This window comes from Lotus japonicus, chromosome 3 (assembly GCF_012489685.1).
Source record: "Lotus japonicus ecotype B-129 chromosome 3, LjGifu_v1.2".
NCBI lineage: Eukaryota > Viridiplantae > Streptophyta > Magnoliopsida > Fabales > Fabaceae > Lotus > Lotus japonicus.
In genome coordinates, this window is record NC_080043.1 from 50,254,197 (window position 1) to 50,269,477 (window position 15,281).

Consider the following 15,281-nt stretch of genomic DNA (forward strand, 5'->3'; position numbering starts at 1 on the left):
GCAGATGTTGGGTTGGGGTTGGATGAGAGGACGGGGGAGGGGGTTCTTGAGATTTGGGTGGAGTTGAGGACAAGGTTGATGATTTTCTGGGTTTTTTGGAGGAACATATGAAGATGATGATGGAAGTTCTTTGAAGAAGATAAGTATTCATTTGGACTGGGCGGGACATAAAGAAGATTATGTCCCGCCCAAAATGAACAATAAACCATTGACGACAGCCAAGGCGGGAAAGGCAACATGACGAGCTTCATTGCCCTCCCTTAGGTGATGGACCCACAAGCCAGCTGGAAGATTCCTTTGGATTTGTCTTATATGTACGGGGATTTGGGCCCTGATTGTCAGGCCCAAATATAGGAAAGATCCATATCATGACCACCCCCTCTATAAAAGGGGAGGTCATCCACTTGTACAAAACCAACTTTTTCAGCATTAATGAGAATATTCCTTTTATGGTAGACTTGCTATTTTAGTGCTCTGCTAGGGTTTACTTTTTATCTTACGTAAGCTTGCCCTAGTACAGAACATTGGCGCCGTCTGTGGGGAAGACTTAGCTCTTCCGGTGACAGAAGGAGGAATCGCGAGCCATGGAGACTCGTTCATGCGGCGTAGGTCGGCGCGATCATCGCCGGCGCGGTGGTGGTCGACACGGCGGTCGCGCCGGCGGACGAAACAACAACCGTCCCGTACTGGACGAGCAAGAGCAGGAAGCTTCCTCGGAGGGGGTCCACTCAGTGGCGCCGTCGCCGGCGTCATTGGTGAATGCAGCTCCGGGAAGACCTTCAGATCTGATCGCTAAATCAGATCCAGGTGTTCGGCGGCGTTCAACGCCGCCTGACTACGTGAATTTGGAAGATCTTAAAACCACTGCTCCACGGAGAGCGCAAGAGACAGTGACAGGTATCACGCCTGCGGCTTTGCAACAAATGTTAGATACCTTGCAGAAGGTGCAGTCCCAAAACGAGCAGTTGCAAGCCCAAGTTGAGTATCTTACTCAGCGGCAGGATTTTAAGCAAGAACAACGCCTGGAGGCGGAGGATGTAGTTGAATTCCAACCTTTTGTTCCAGCCATCACTAGGGTGGACATTCCAAAGCACCTGCAAACCATGGCATTAGACGCCTTTTCGGGCGAATCTGATCCTATGGAGCATCTTAGATACTTCAATACCAAAATGGTGATCGGCGGGGCGACGGATGCGGTAAAATGTCGATTATTGCCTTCCACGTTCAAGGGCATGGCGATGCAGTGGTTCATTCGACAACCGCCCTTCTCCATTGATAATTTCACTGATCTGTCCACTAAGTTTCTGACTCAATTTTCCGCCAATAAAACCACAAAAGCAACAATGTTCGATCTTATCAGCATACATCAGCAACCAGGCGAGAAATTAAAAACCTATATGGCACGCTTCAGCAAGATGGCGGTGCAGTTGGAGGATGAAAATCCAGATGTCTGTTTGGCGTCATTCAAAAATGGCCTTCGGGCGGGAGATTTGAATAGAGACTTAACAAGGCGACCGGCGAAGGATATGATGGATCTTCGCGCTCGTGTTCAAGAGTTCATATTGATCGAGCAAGATGACCAGAAGAAACAAGAAAGAGAGGAAGGACGTAAGCAGTCTCAATCTGGCGGTGTTTCACAAGACAAATCTAAGGCGGGGAAGGAAACCAGGATAGCGCAAACCCCCCGTGTACCAAGACCGGGACCATACCAAAACTCTAAACCTGGCTTTCAAAATACATGGCACAGAAATTCACAAGGTCCCGCTGCTGCCACAGCTGGTCAGCCTGGTGCTTCGCCAACGCCAGTCCCACTTACTAAGTTGAATGCACCCTTAAGTACCATTTTAAGGGCGGTTGGACAGACCAACGTTGTGCAGTACCCACCACCCCCACGGCGGCCGCCAGCTAACGTGGACACCAATAGGTGGTGCGAGTACCACAAAGCGTTGGGGCATACGACAGATAATTGATGGAATTTAAGGCGGGAAATTGATCGCTTGATTAAAGCTGGCCATTTGGCAAACTTTGTTAAAGACACAGCAGCGCCGGAGGTAGCTAAAATCACTGAAGGGGACAAAGGTAAAGGTAAAGAGATAGTTGAAGAGTTGGGCGATCCTGTTGGGGAATGCTCATCTATTGCAGGAGGATTTGGCGGGGGTGCAATTTCAAGTAAGGCTAGAAAACGCTACGTGGCGGCAGTACACTCAGTACAGGAGTCGAACGAAGGCGAGTGTTGGGTGAATCATTCCCCTATTATATTTACCCCTCAGGATTTCGCACATGTAATTCCCCATGACAACGATCCAATTGTGGTAACAATTAGGGTTAACAATTATGTGACAAAGAAAGTATTCTTAGACCAGGGATCTTCGGCGGATATCATCTATGGAGACGCCTTTGATCGCCTGGGACTAAAGGAATCAGATTTGAAACCATACAGGGGAACTTTGGTGGGATTCACAGGAGACCGTGTCAGTGTGCGGGGATACGTCGAAATTCCGACTGCCTTTGGAGAAGGAGAGTTTGTCAAGAAGTTTCAAGTAAAGTACTTAGTATTGGCATGTAGAGCCAATTACAACGTACTCTTGGGGCGAGACACCCTCAACAAGGTCTGCGCGGTTATCTCAACTGATCATTTAACTGTTAAATATCCCGCCTGCAACGGGAAGGTCGGGATATTGCGTGTAGACCAGAATGCAGCAAGGGAATGCTATTTGAGAAGCGTGGCGCTCTATGGGCGGAAGGCCGCCAAGGAGAGCCATCGAATTACAGAAATCTTCCCACAAGAAGGATTTAGCTTGGACCCAAGAGATGATGCTGATGATTTTCGCCCACAACCGCTGGAAGAAACCAAGCAGGTGCAAGTCAAGGACAAGTTTCTAAAGATTGGCAGTGGTTTGACAACAGAACAAGAGGACAGACTAATCACCCTTCTGGGTGATAATCTAGATCTCTTCGCATGGACCATCAATGATGTACCAGGGATTGATCCCAAGGTGATCACTCACAAACTAGCCATACGACCAGGGGCGACCCCGGTCATCCAACCAAGGCGAAGAATGAGTGAAGAAAAGAACAAGGCTGTACAAGTAGAGACTGAAAAATTGATCAAGGCCCGCTTCATCCGTGAGGTACAGTACCCAACGTGGCTCGCCAATGTTGTAATGGTCAAGAAGGCCAATGGGAAATGGCGAATGTGCACGGACTACACGAGCCTGAACAAAGTGTGTCCCAAAGATTCGTACCCACTTCCCAATGTTGATAAGCTTGTGGATGGAGCTTCAGGGAATGAACTTTTAAGTCTCATGGACGCTTATTCGAGCTATAATCAGATTATGATGCATCCCTCGGATGAGGAAAGTACAGCATTCATGACCAATCAGGCGAACTATTGTTACAAGACAATGCCTTTTGGTTTGAAGAATGCAGGAGCTACGTACCAACGGCTCATGGACAAAATTTTTTCAAAGCAAGTAGGCAGGAATATGGAGGTGTATGTGGATGACATGTTTGTAAAATCCGCCAGGGCTAGTGATCATGGTGGCGACCTTAAAGAAGCGTTTGATCAGTTAAGAACATATCAAATGAAGTTGAACCCTGAGAAGTGTTCTTTTGGGATCCAGGGAGGAAAGTTCTTGGGATTTATGTTAACATCAAGAGGAATAGAAGTGAACCCAGATAAGGGAAGGGCGATCTTGGAAATGAAAAGCCCAACAAGTGTAAAGGAGGTTCAGCGTTTGACAGGGCGAATGGCCGCCTTGTCACATTTCTTGCCAATGGCGGGTGACAAAGCGGCCCCGTTCTTCACATGTTTAAAAAAGAATTCAAAGTTTCAGTGGACAGAGGAATGCGAACAAGCTTTTACCAGATTGAAAGAAACATTGGCCACATTACCGGTACTCTCCAAGCCAACACCAGGCGTTCCATTAGTGCTCTATTTAGCGGTTACTGACAAGGCGGTAAGTACGGTTTTGCTCCAGGAAGAAGGAAAAAAGCAGAAAGTTATATATTTCGTGAGTCATACTTTACAGGGGGCAGAATTGCGGTACCAAAAAATTGAAAAGGCGGCTTTGGCGATTCTGAAAACTGCAAGGCGCCTCAGACCTTACTTCCAAAGTTTCCAAGTCAAAGTTAAAACTGATGTTCCCTTAAGGCAAGTACTTCAGAAGCCTGATTTATCAGGGCGATTGGTTAGCTGGTCAGTTGAGCTATCAGAGTATGACATACAATATGAGCCAAGGGGCCAAATCACAGTCCAGAGTTTAATTGACTTCGTGGCGGAATTAACACCCACTGAAGGAGAGAAGACTCAAGGAGAATGGGTCCTGTCTGTGGATGGATCCTCTAATAACACTGGAAGTGGGGCGGGAATAACAATCGAAAGTCCAGATAAAATGATCATTGAACAGTCTCTCAAGTTCGAGTTCAAGGCGAGCAATAATCAATCTGAGTACGAGGCTCTGATTGCCGGCTTAAGGTTGGCCATTGAGTTGGGAGTCCAGAAGTTATTTATCAAAGGAGATTCGCAGTTAGTGGTTAAACAAGTGAAAGGCGAGTACCAGGTGAAGGATCCGCAACTGTCCAAATATTTGGAAGTGGTGCGCAGATTGATGATGGAGGTCAAAGAAATCAAAATAGAACATGTTCCGAGGGGACAAAATGAGAGGGCTGATGTGTTGGCGAAGTTGGCAAGCACAGGGAGATTGGGCAACTACCAGACAGTCATTCAAGAAACCCTGCCTCGCCCGAGCATTGATTTGGTAGAAATAAAGTTGAAAGCTGTAAAGTCAGTCAGTGAGGGCGAGATATCTTGGATGGAATCGATTAAAACCTTCTTAGAGAACCCACCAAAGGAGGATGATTTGAACACGAGAGCAAAACGAAGGGAAGCCAGTTTCTACACACTGGTGGGTGGTGAGTTGTATCGGCGAGGAATCATGTCTCCTATGCTCAAATGTGTCGATATCAAGGACGCCCTCGGAATAATGGCGGAAGTCCACGAAGGTGTGTGTTCTAGTCATATTGGCGGGCGATCCTTGGCAGTTAAGGTGATAAGAGCAGGATTCTATTGGCCAACGATGAAGAAGGATTGTTTGGAGTATGTTAAGAAATGTGAAAAATGTCAAGTCTTTTCTGACCTACACAAGGCTCCACCAGAAGAATTAACAACCATGATGGCGCCTTGGCCGTTCGCCATGTGGGGGACCGATATCTTAGGACCATTCCCTGTGGCGAAGACACAAATGAAGTACATCATCGTGGCGGTTGATTACTTCACTAAGTGGATAGAAGCTGAGGCAGTAGCAACTATCACGGCCGCCAAGGTCAGGAGCTTCTTGTGGCGAAGGATTGTTTGTAGATTTGGGGTCCCCAGGACATTAGTAATGGATAACGGAACACAATTCACAAGTAGTGTTACCCGAGAATTTTGTACAGAAATGGGAATCGAGATGCGATTTGCCTCTGTAGAACATCCACAGACCAATGGGCAGGCTGAATCGGCTAACAAAGTTATCTTGAAAGGTTTAAAGAAGAAACTGGATGAAGCAAAAGGGCTTTGGGCGGAGGAACTACCAGGCGTTCTTTGGGCATACAACACCACGGAACAGTCAAGCAGAAAGGAAACCCCGTATCGTCTAACTTATGGAACTGACGCCATGCTCCCAGTGGAAATTGAAAACCAAAGTTGGCGAGTGGCTCGGTTTAATGAAAATGACAACGGAGAAAACTTAATAGCAAATTTAATCATGCTGCCCGAGGAACAACGAGAGGCCCACATAAGAAATGAGGCGGGAAAAGTGAAGGTGGCAAGGAAGTTCTCAACAAAAGTGGTGCCAAGAAAAATGAGGGTAGGGGACTTAGTGCTCTGAAAAAATACAATACCCGATAAACAAAACAAACTTTCACCCAACTGGGGCGGGCCTTACAGGATTATTGGCAATGTTGGAGGAGAAGCTTATAAGTTGGAACAACTAAGCGGTCAAAAGGTTCCACGAACATGGAACGCCTCTCATCTAAAGCAGTATTTTAGTTAGTAGAAACAACAAATGTAAATGAAGTCGCACTCTTTTTCCCTTTCTTTGGAAAGGTTTTTAATGAGGCGACAATCGTAATGAAGGGACAATTGTTCCCATACGAAAGAAAATTAATGAAAAGATCATTTCAACAGAATCGTATATGTTTTTTGAATTTTTATTACGAGTTCATGCAATGCAAATCGTATCAAGGTATGCAATACCGCGAGTAAACCTTTCGGAATAAGAAAGTATCGCCCTCAAAAGTTAAAAGCCTTGGCAATTCTAGTGGCCACTAGAAACCAAGCCTCGTCGAAAAATCGGCTAAGGTATATAACAACGAAAGTTGGAAACAACTAAAACAACGAATGAACTTAAGATGATATCCATTTAAAGTAGATAGAGAAAAGGGGGCGATGCCCATACATGATTTGGAATGAAAATAAAAGACAGGGCAATGCCCAAAGAAAAATTTCAACTTCACAAAATAAAAACAAATTCAAGCCAGGTTCTCGTTGTTGGCGTTGTTGCCCTGGCTTGTCCCAGCGTGAGGATCTTCCTTCCCTTGATCCTCATTCCTGTGCTGCTCATTCCCATCCTCGCCATCTTCTTCAGGCTCACTCTCATCATTGAATTGGGGAAGGAGGTCGAGGCTAATGTCATCATCACCAACTACTTGACCATCCTTGATCTCCTTCAGCCACCCAATGCGGGAAAGATCAAAGCCCGGCTCAACTACACTGATCTGCTCTTTGGCCGCCAGAAAGCCTTGAGCATATTGGAGAGAAGCACGCCCTAGGATGGAAGTATTCAGGCGATCATATTTCTTTTCCAACTTCTGATATTTGGCTTGAACGGCAGTGTGCTTGTCATTTATGGCTTCTTTAAGAGACTTGGTCTTTTGAAGAAGCAGGTCCGAAGCAGCCAAGTCTTCAGTTAATTTAGCACACTTCTCCTCAGCAGATTTCAGCTTGTTGTTGGCAGTCTCAGCATCAGTTTTAGCCCGTTCATAGGCTGTCTTGTAATCAGCTGCCTTCTTCTCAAAACGGTTCTTGGCTGAGATCAACTCTTTCACATACTGAGCCATTCCCGCCACAGTACTGGCGGCAGAAAGCGCGTGATGGATCGCCATGGAAGCAATGTTGGGGGGACCCTGACCGGAAATGTCCTTGTGAATCCGGTTGTCAAAAGTACGGGTCATGAATTCCAGCCCGTTGAAGTGAGGATCCGACAAGTTCAGCAAGGGGGGAGGAGCTTCGCCACCAATGGCTGAACTAGGGCCAGCCTGGCCAAATGGAGTTGATGGGCGGTTGATCAGCGTGCTTGAATCTTGTTGAGGGGGCGGGACATTGTCATGTCCCTTCTTTTTCTCAGCTGGACGACTTTTTGAATCAAGAGTTGATTGGTGGAGAGGCTTACCACCAGCAGCACCTGAAGTTTTTTGACGTTTAGGGTCCCTGACGTTGTCAGAACCCGAGGTACCTTCATTCTTCTTCTTCTGCTCAGTTTCGGCGGCCCTCTTCTTCGCCGCCGCAGCAGACTGGGCGAGGTACTCCTTCATCTTGAGTGGGTTCGCGTCAACCTTGCCTTTTCCCATCGTAGCTGTACGGAAAACATCAATTAGACGAGATACATGAACAAAAAGAAAAAGAAGTTACGTACAAAGATTATAAACTTACTAAAAAATTGATTTAAAGTGCCGGATTTCGACGCCTCAATCAAGTCGTGACCGGAAATTACTGGTAGTGTGCGGAGGTAATCGGCGACGCCTTGTTCAGATTCATCCAAGGCGTCGTATGAAACGGATATTTTTCGGCGAGGGTTCTTTGTCCAGTAAAAAGGGAAGAGAGGGTTATTATCAGAATCTCGGAACAAGTTCTTTATTTCGGGCGACTCCACAACTTTAAAGTATTTCTTCTGCCATACTTTGTAATGGCTTTTAAGGGCGGTAAACCGACTCATGTTCTTACGGGCTAATAGTGGAGCCCATTTCACAGATTTATAGAAAAGGAAGAACAAGGGATAGGTTGGAGTGAAACTCAAGTGTTCACAAAGAATTTCAAAGCAGCGGAGGAAACCCCAGGCGTTGGGCTGGAGTTGGCAAGGCGCCACATTCAGAAAAGAAAGAACGTGACATATAAACGGCGAGAAAGGAAGTTTAATGTTTAAGTCTAAGAAGAAATAGCCATAAACAAAGAAAAAATCGGGCGATTCATCGGCTGGTTCTTTACGCAACAGAACACAGTCATCTTCGCCACATGGGAGGACATTCAACAGATGATCTTCATTATTCGAGGTGGCGGGATTTATCTTCGTGAACCCTTGAGCAGAAATTCGAAGCGAACTAATGCTCCCAACGCTGCTCCAGATAGAATGCAACAGACATTTATCTTCAACTAAATGCACGTTAGAGCGCCATTCAGGTGAAGACAAATCTCCATTAGAGGAGAGAATTGAGTCTACAGAGCCGGCGGGACCGGAATCATCATGGGTAGAAGGCGAGGAATGAATTTCAATTATAGAGGGGGCGACAACTTCCTCCTCCGTGGAGGGTGAAGAAAGTTCTAGGGAAGAAAGGCTAGCGTTTGGTAAAGACATGCGAGGCAATTTCATAAAAAGAAGATGAACAGAGTTAAAAGTAAAAAGAAGATGAACAGAGTTAAAAGTAAAAAGAAGATGAACAAAGTTAAAAGAAGAAAGAAGATGAACAGAGTTAGAGAAAAAAGAAGTAAACGAAGAATCTCAGGAAAGAGAAAAACTAACCAGGGGAAGAACTGTGGATTTGAGAAAGGATAACGTCGGAGATAGGGGAGCACCGCGCAATGACGACGGCCGGAGGAAGAAAAGGTTCACCGGAGTTCAAAAGAGGGAATGAAAGCTGCGGTGAAAAGGTTTTCAGAACAAAGGTTTTAGGAAAGTGAAAAAATGAAAAGTGAAAAGGGGTTTTTTATAGAGAGAAAGGAGGAGAGAGAGAGTGAATGGGGGAAGATCGTGGGATCGTGGGATTTGAAATTCGAAAAGGTAGGAAGCGAAAAGACGTACTCCTCGAGACGCACAACTGAAAATTGCATTTATAACAAATGATGACGAAATCCCGGAAAATAAGGATACGTGCGTCAGTTGAAAAGACGTGATTGACGGTTATAACTAATGGCGACATATCTTTGAAACGACAACAAAGGTGGCGAAGCGTGAAAATGGCGATGTAACAACGAAAGTAAAATGGCGATGAACGAACAAACAATAGAGGCGAACTACTGGGTAACATGATAAAGACATTTCGACTCAATTACTCGAGTCTCATGTCTTGGGGGCATGTGGACTGGGCGGGACATAAAGAAGATTATGTCCCGCCCAAAATGAACAATAAACCATTGACGACAGCCAAGGCGGAAAAGGCAACATGACGAGCTTCATTGCCCTCCCTTAGGTGATGGACCCACAAGCCAGCTGGAAGATTCCTTTGGATTTGTCTTATATGTACGGGGATTTGGGCCTTGATTGTCAGGCCCAAATATAGGAAAGATCCATATCATGACCACCCCCTCTATAAAAGGGGAGGTCATCCACTTGTACAAAACCAACTTTTTCAGCATTAATGAGAATATTCCTTTTATGGTAGACTTGCTATTTTAGTGCTCTGCTAGGGTTTACTTTTTATCTTACGTAAGCTTGCCCTAGTACAGAACATCATTCTTTTTTGGGTTTTTTTTCCTTATTAATTTTTAACCCAGAAACCGTTAAATATTGGACGGAAAACCAAAATTGTTAACGGAGGTAAACGTGTGGGACTAAAAATGCAATTTTTAAACTTTAAGGACCAAAACTACACATAGAGTATAAGTGGGGACCAAAAGTGCTTTTAAGCTTTTTTTATTCACTTTCGATCCAGTTTGATGAATCTAAAACCTACTCTTTAGGAGTTGTGATACGCCCCAAGTTGATGCAAGGGCTGCAATGGATCGTCTAGGATTGATTTGGATGATGAGAACTCTGAATTGTGAAAAAAGAAGAAGAAGAATTTCGTGATGGAAGGGAAATGGACAGAAAACAGGGGAAGTTTTAGTGAAATGGAAGATGAAGACTTCACACAAAGGTGGTGACAAACCCTTGATAAGCCTAATTCTTGAATCACTCAAGAACTATGAGAATCACTCTCACAAATCTGAATCACTCAGAAAAGAAAATACTAATTCATTCATAATCTGTCTATTACATTGAAGGAGTGGTCCTTATAAAGAAGAAGGAAATTCAGCCTAGTTACAAAAAAATGATGAGGTGTAATTTCTCTAGAAGAATCCTAGGCTAGGAGTTACAAATTAAAAGAGGAAGATAGTGATATGCTTCAGCCCTGAACGTGTTTTTAGTGGCTGATTGCTTCATGTAACTCCCTTTCTTGATTGTTATTCTGACCAGGGAATATAGCATTCAATGCTCTTTATGAACTTAATTTCCCTTTCTTTGTAACTCCATTCTTGGCTTTGAAAGCTCTTCAATCCTTTGACTTTGCTGATGTAACTCCTCCATTCAGAACTTATTGAAATTCAAACACATTCAAAGAGTTTTAAGAAAGGAATGGATCCCTCCCTTTAAGCCCTTCATGCGCCACATGCAAACACACACCACTTGAAGTGGATTAAACACACTAAAATAAAATTCAGCAACATAATGCATTTGGATCCAACTTATTCAATTGGTCCTTTGCATTTTTATTGAAATAAAATAAAACAGAACATCACATGGCAGCCCCTATGCGTGGGCTGGCTCTTCTTCTTGGGCCTGAATGATCATCATGATTTTTGGTTCCATCTCTTCTACCACTTTGTCTTCAAGAATGGTTGCCACTACTTGCTGAAGAGTCTCTTTGGCCTTTTTAGCTCTAGCCCTTGTCATTGGTCCTCCAAGTCCTTTTAGTGCTCCATGACCCTTGTCCTTGTCCTTGTCCTCATCATTCCCTCCCTCTTGAAAAGGATTTGACCTCAAATCAAATTCTCCGCCATCTGCATCAAAGAGAGATAAATCAGAGACATTAAAGGTTGAGCTGATGTTATACTCACCTGGAAGCTCTATTTTGTAGGCATTGTTATTGATTCTCTCAAGCACTTGAAAAGGTCCATCCCCTCTAGGTTGGAGTTTGGATTTCCTTTGTTCTGGAAACCTTTCCTTCCTCATGTGCACCCAAACCCAATCTCCGGGTTGGAACACCACCTCCTTTCTTCCCTTGTTAGCTTGCCTAGCATAACTCTCATTCTTTCTCTCAATTTGAGCCTTCACACGCTCATGCATCTTCTTGACATATTCAGCTTTGCCCTGTCCTTCCTTGTGCTTGAAAACAGAAATGTTAGGCATAGGCAACAAATCAAGAGGAGTCAAAGGGTTAAATCCATACACTACTTCAAATGGAGAGCAATTGGTAGTGCTATGGACAGCCCTATTGTAAGCAAATTCAACATGAGGCAAACACGCCTCCCAAGCCTTTAAATTGGCCTTAAGGACAGTCCTAAGCAAGGTGCCTAGGGTCCTATTAACCACCTCAGTTTGCCCATCAGTTTGTGGGTGGCAAGTGGTAGAGAACAAAAGTTTGGTGCCTAACTTCCCCCATAAAGTCCTCCAGAAGTGACTTAGGAACTTGGTGTCCCTATCACTAACTATGCTTCTAGGCATCCCATGAAGTCTTACAACTTCTTTAAAGAACAAATCAGCAACGTGACAAGCATCATCAGCTTTCCTGCAAGGAATAAAGTGAGCCATTTTTGAAAACCTATCAACAACCACAAAAATGGAATCCTTACCATTCTTTGTTCTAGGGAGGCCTAAAACAAAGTCCATAGACAAGTCAACCCAAGGGTATTCAGGGATTGGCAAAGAAGTATACAAACCATGTGGCATCACCTTAGACTTAGCCTTCTTGCAAACAATGCAATGTTCACAAAACTTGATCACATCATGTTTCATTTTGGGCCAATAGAAATGTTCCTGTAAAGTTTCTAGAGTCTTTTGGACTCCAAAATGACCCATTAATCCCCCAGCATGGGATTCTTTAACAAGCAGTTCTCTAATGGAACTTTTAGGCACACACAACCTGTTTTCCTTAAATAAAAATCCATTGTGCCTATAAAATCCATTTTGAGAAACTTTCTCACAAGCCACAAAAATTTCAGCAAAGTTATCATCTTTTTCATACATTTCTTTCACATGTTCAAGTCCTAGCAATTTAGTCTCTAACATGGAAAGCAACACGTGTCTCCTGGATAAAGCATCAGCCACAATGTTACTTTTCCCTTTTTTGTGTTTTATGACATAGGGAAATTGTTCCAAAAATTCAACCCATTTGGCATGCCTTTTGTTCAACTTACCTTGCCCCTTCAAGTATTTCAGCGACTCATGATCACTATGAATCACGAATTCCTTGGGCAAAAGATAATGCTGCCAAGTCTTCAAAGCTCTCACCAAAGCATACAATTCCTTATCATAAGTAGAATAGTTAAGGGCAGCTCCGCTTAACTTTTCACTAAAATAAGCAATTGGGTGGCCTTCTTGAAGCAACACAGCACCAATACCTACATTTGAAGCATCACATTCAAGTTCAAAAGATTTAGCAAAGTTAGGTAAAGCAAGTATAGGTGCATGGGTAAGCTTATGCTTTAGGGCAGCAAAGGCCTCTTCTTGATTCTTTCCCCAATGAAAACCCACATTCTTTTTCACCACTTCATTTAGGGGTGCTGCCAAGGTACTAAAGTCCTTTACAAACCTCCTGTAGAAACTGGCCAAGCCATGAAAACTTCTTACATCACCCACGGATTTAGGAGTGGGCCACTCTTGAATGGCTTTGATCTTTTCCTCATCAACCTGCACTCCTTTCGAACTCACAACAAAACCAAGAAACACAACATGGTCAGTGCAAAAAGTGCATTTCTCAAGATTGGCAAACAATTGTTCCTTTCTAAGCATACTCAAGACGGATCTTAAGTGCTCAACATGCAGCTCAAGAGTAGTGCTATAGACCAAAATATCATCAAAGTACACAACCACAAATTTCCCAATGAATTCCCTCAAAACATGGTTCATTAGTCTCATAAAAGTACTAGGTGCATTAGTTAAACCAAAAGGCATAACCAACCATTCATACAAACCATATTTAGTTTTGAAAGCAGTTTTCCATTCATCCCCTTCTTTAATCCTTATCTGATTGTAACCACTTTTCAAATCAATTTTAGAAAAATAACATGCTCCATGCAATTCATCAAGCAAATCATCAAGTCTAGGAATAGGGTGCCTATACTTAATGGTGATGTTATTCAAGGCTCTACAATCAGAGCACATTCTCCAAGTCCCATCTTTCTTTGGTACCAAAATCACCGGTACAGCACAAGGACTCATGCTATTTCTTACCCACCCTTTGTTCAAGAGTTCTTCCACTTGTCTTTGAATTTCAGTGGTTTCTTGTGGGTTGCTTCTGTATGCTGGCCTATTAGGCAAAGAAGCTCCCGGAATGAGATCAATTTGATGCTCAATTCCTCTCAGTGGTGGTAGACCACTTGGAACACTTGTTGGAAACACATCCTCATAATCCTGCAAAAGAGATTTAACACTAGAAGGCAGCTCAAAATTTTCAAAAGTGTTAGTGTTCAAAATCTGATTTTTGCAAAACATCAAGTATAGGATCTGTTTTGAAGCTATCATCCTTTTCACCTCTCTCTTTTTGATCAAACAAATTTCTTTTCTCTCAAGTATTTCACTCTTTTCTTTTTGCTCTCTCTCAAGTGTTTCACTCTTTTCTTTTTGCTTTCTCTCAAGTGTCTCACTCTTTTCTTTTCTCTCTTGTTCAATCTTTTCTCTCATTTTCTTTTGATCCTCACGCACCTCCCTAGGGCTCAAAGGTTTGAGCGTAATTTTCTGGCCATGATGTTGGAATGAGATCTTGTTGGTGCTTCCATTATGATCAGAGTTGGTGTCATATTGCCATGGTCTTCCCAGCAGTATGTGACTAGCCTCCATGGGAACAACATCACAAAGAACCTTATCCCTGTATTTGCCAATGGAAAAGTCAACTTCAACTTGCTTACTTACTTGTATTTCTCCATAGTGGCTGAGCCATTGAAGTTTGTATGGCCAAGGATGTGGTTTTGTGACCAGGTTCAGCTTCTCCACCATTCTTTCGCTAGCCACATTAGTACAGCTTCCGCCATCAACAATCATCAAGCAAATCTGCCCATTGACAGAACATCTTGTGTGAAAGATATTCTCTCTTTGGCTTTCTTTCTTTGGCTTTTGTTGGCTACCAAGCATTCTTCGGATCATCAACAGTTCACCATTCATGGCTGCCTCCTCTTCTTCTTCACTTTGTTCTCCTTCGGACTCACTGGTGTAGTCTCCATCATCCTTAAGAATCATGGTCTTTTTGGAGGCACATTCATAAGCATAATGTCCCATACCTTGGCATTTGAAGCACTTGACCTCTTTGCTCTTTTTGGATGGTTGTTCAAGAGGTTTTGAAGAAGCTGAAGCTTGTGGTTTGGTGGCTGGTTTGCTAAGGGTGCTCGGCCCTTCATTCTTCATTCTGCCTCTCCAAGATGAATTGGAATTGGTAGAACTCTTCCTTGCAAGCCCTTTCCTTTTGAGTTGTTGCTCAACTTTAGTGGCCTTGTGCAGCAATTCTTCCATGTCTACATATTCCTGAAGTTCTACAATATCTCTAACATCATTAGATAGACCATTAATAAATCGAATCATGGTTACCTCTTCATCCTCCTCAAGATTGGCTTGCAACATAAGCACCTCAAGTTCTTTGTAATACTCCTCAACACTCTTGCTGCCTTGGGTAAGTTTTTGAAGTTTAAATTTTACATCCCTAGCATGGCTTGAAGGGACATATCTTTTCCTCATGATTCGTTTCATTTCAGCCCATGTTTCCACCGCTGGCTCCTCATTTCTCAATCTCTCTTTTGCAAACTTATTCCACCAAACAAGAGCATAGTCTGAAAAGTGAGCAGCTGCAAGTTTCACCTTTTGGTCCTCCTCATAGTTGTTGCAAGCAAAGACATGCTCTATTTTGAGTTCCCACTCCAAGTATGCCTCTGGATCACTCTTTCCCTTAAAAGGAGGAATTTGGAATTTGACTCCTTCAATCCGAGCAGGTCTAGGATTTTCATGAATTCGTCGTGGCCTCCCGCCTTCACTGTCACTATTGTTCCGGTTCTCCATTTGATCCAGCCTTTCGTGGATCTCTTCAGTTTGCCTCCTCATTAAGTTTTCCAGATGTTGTGT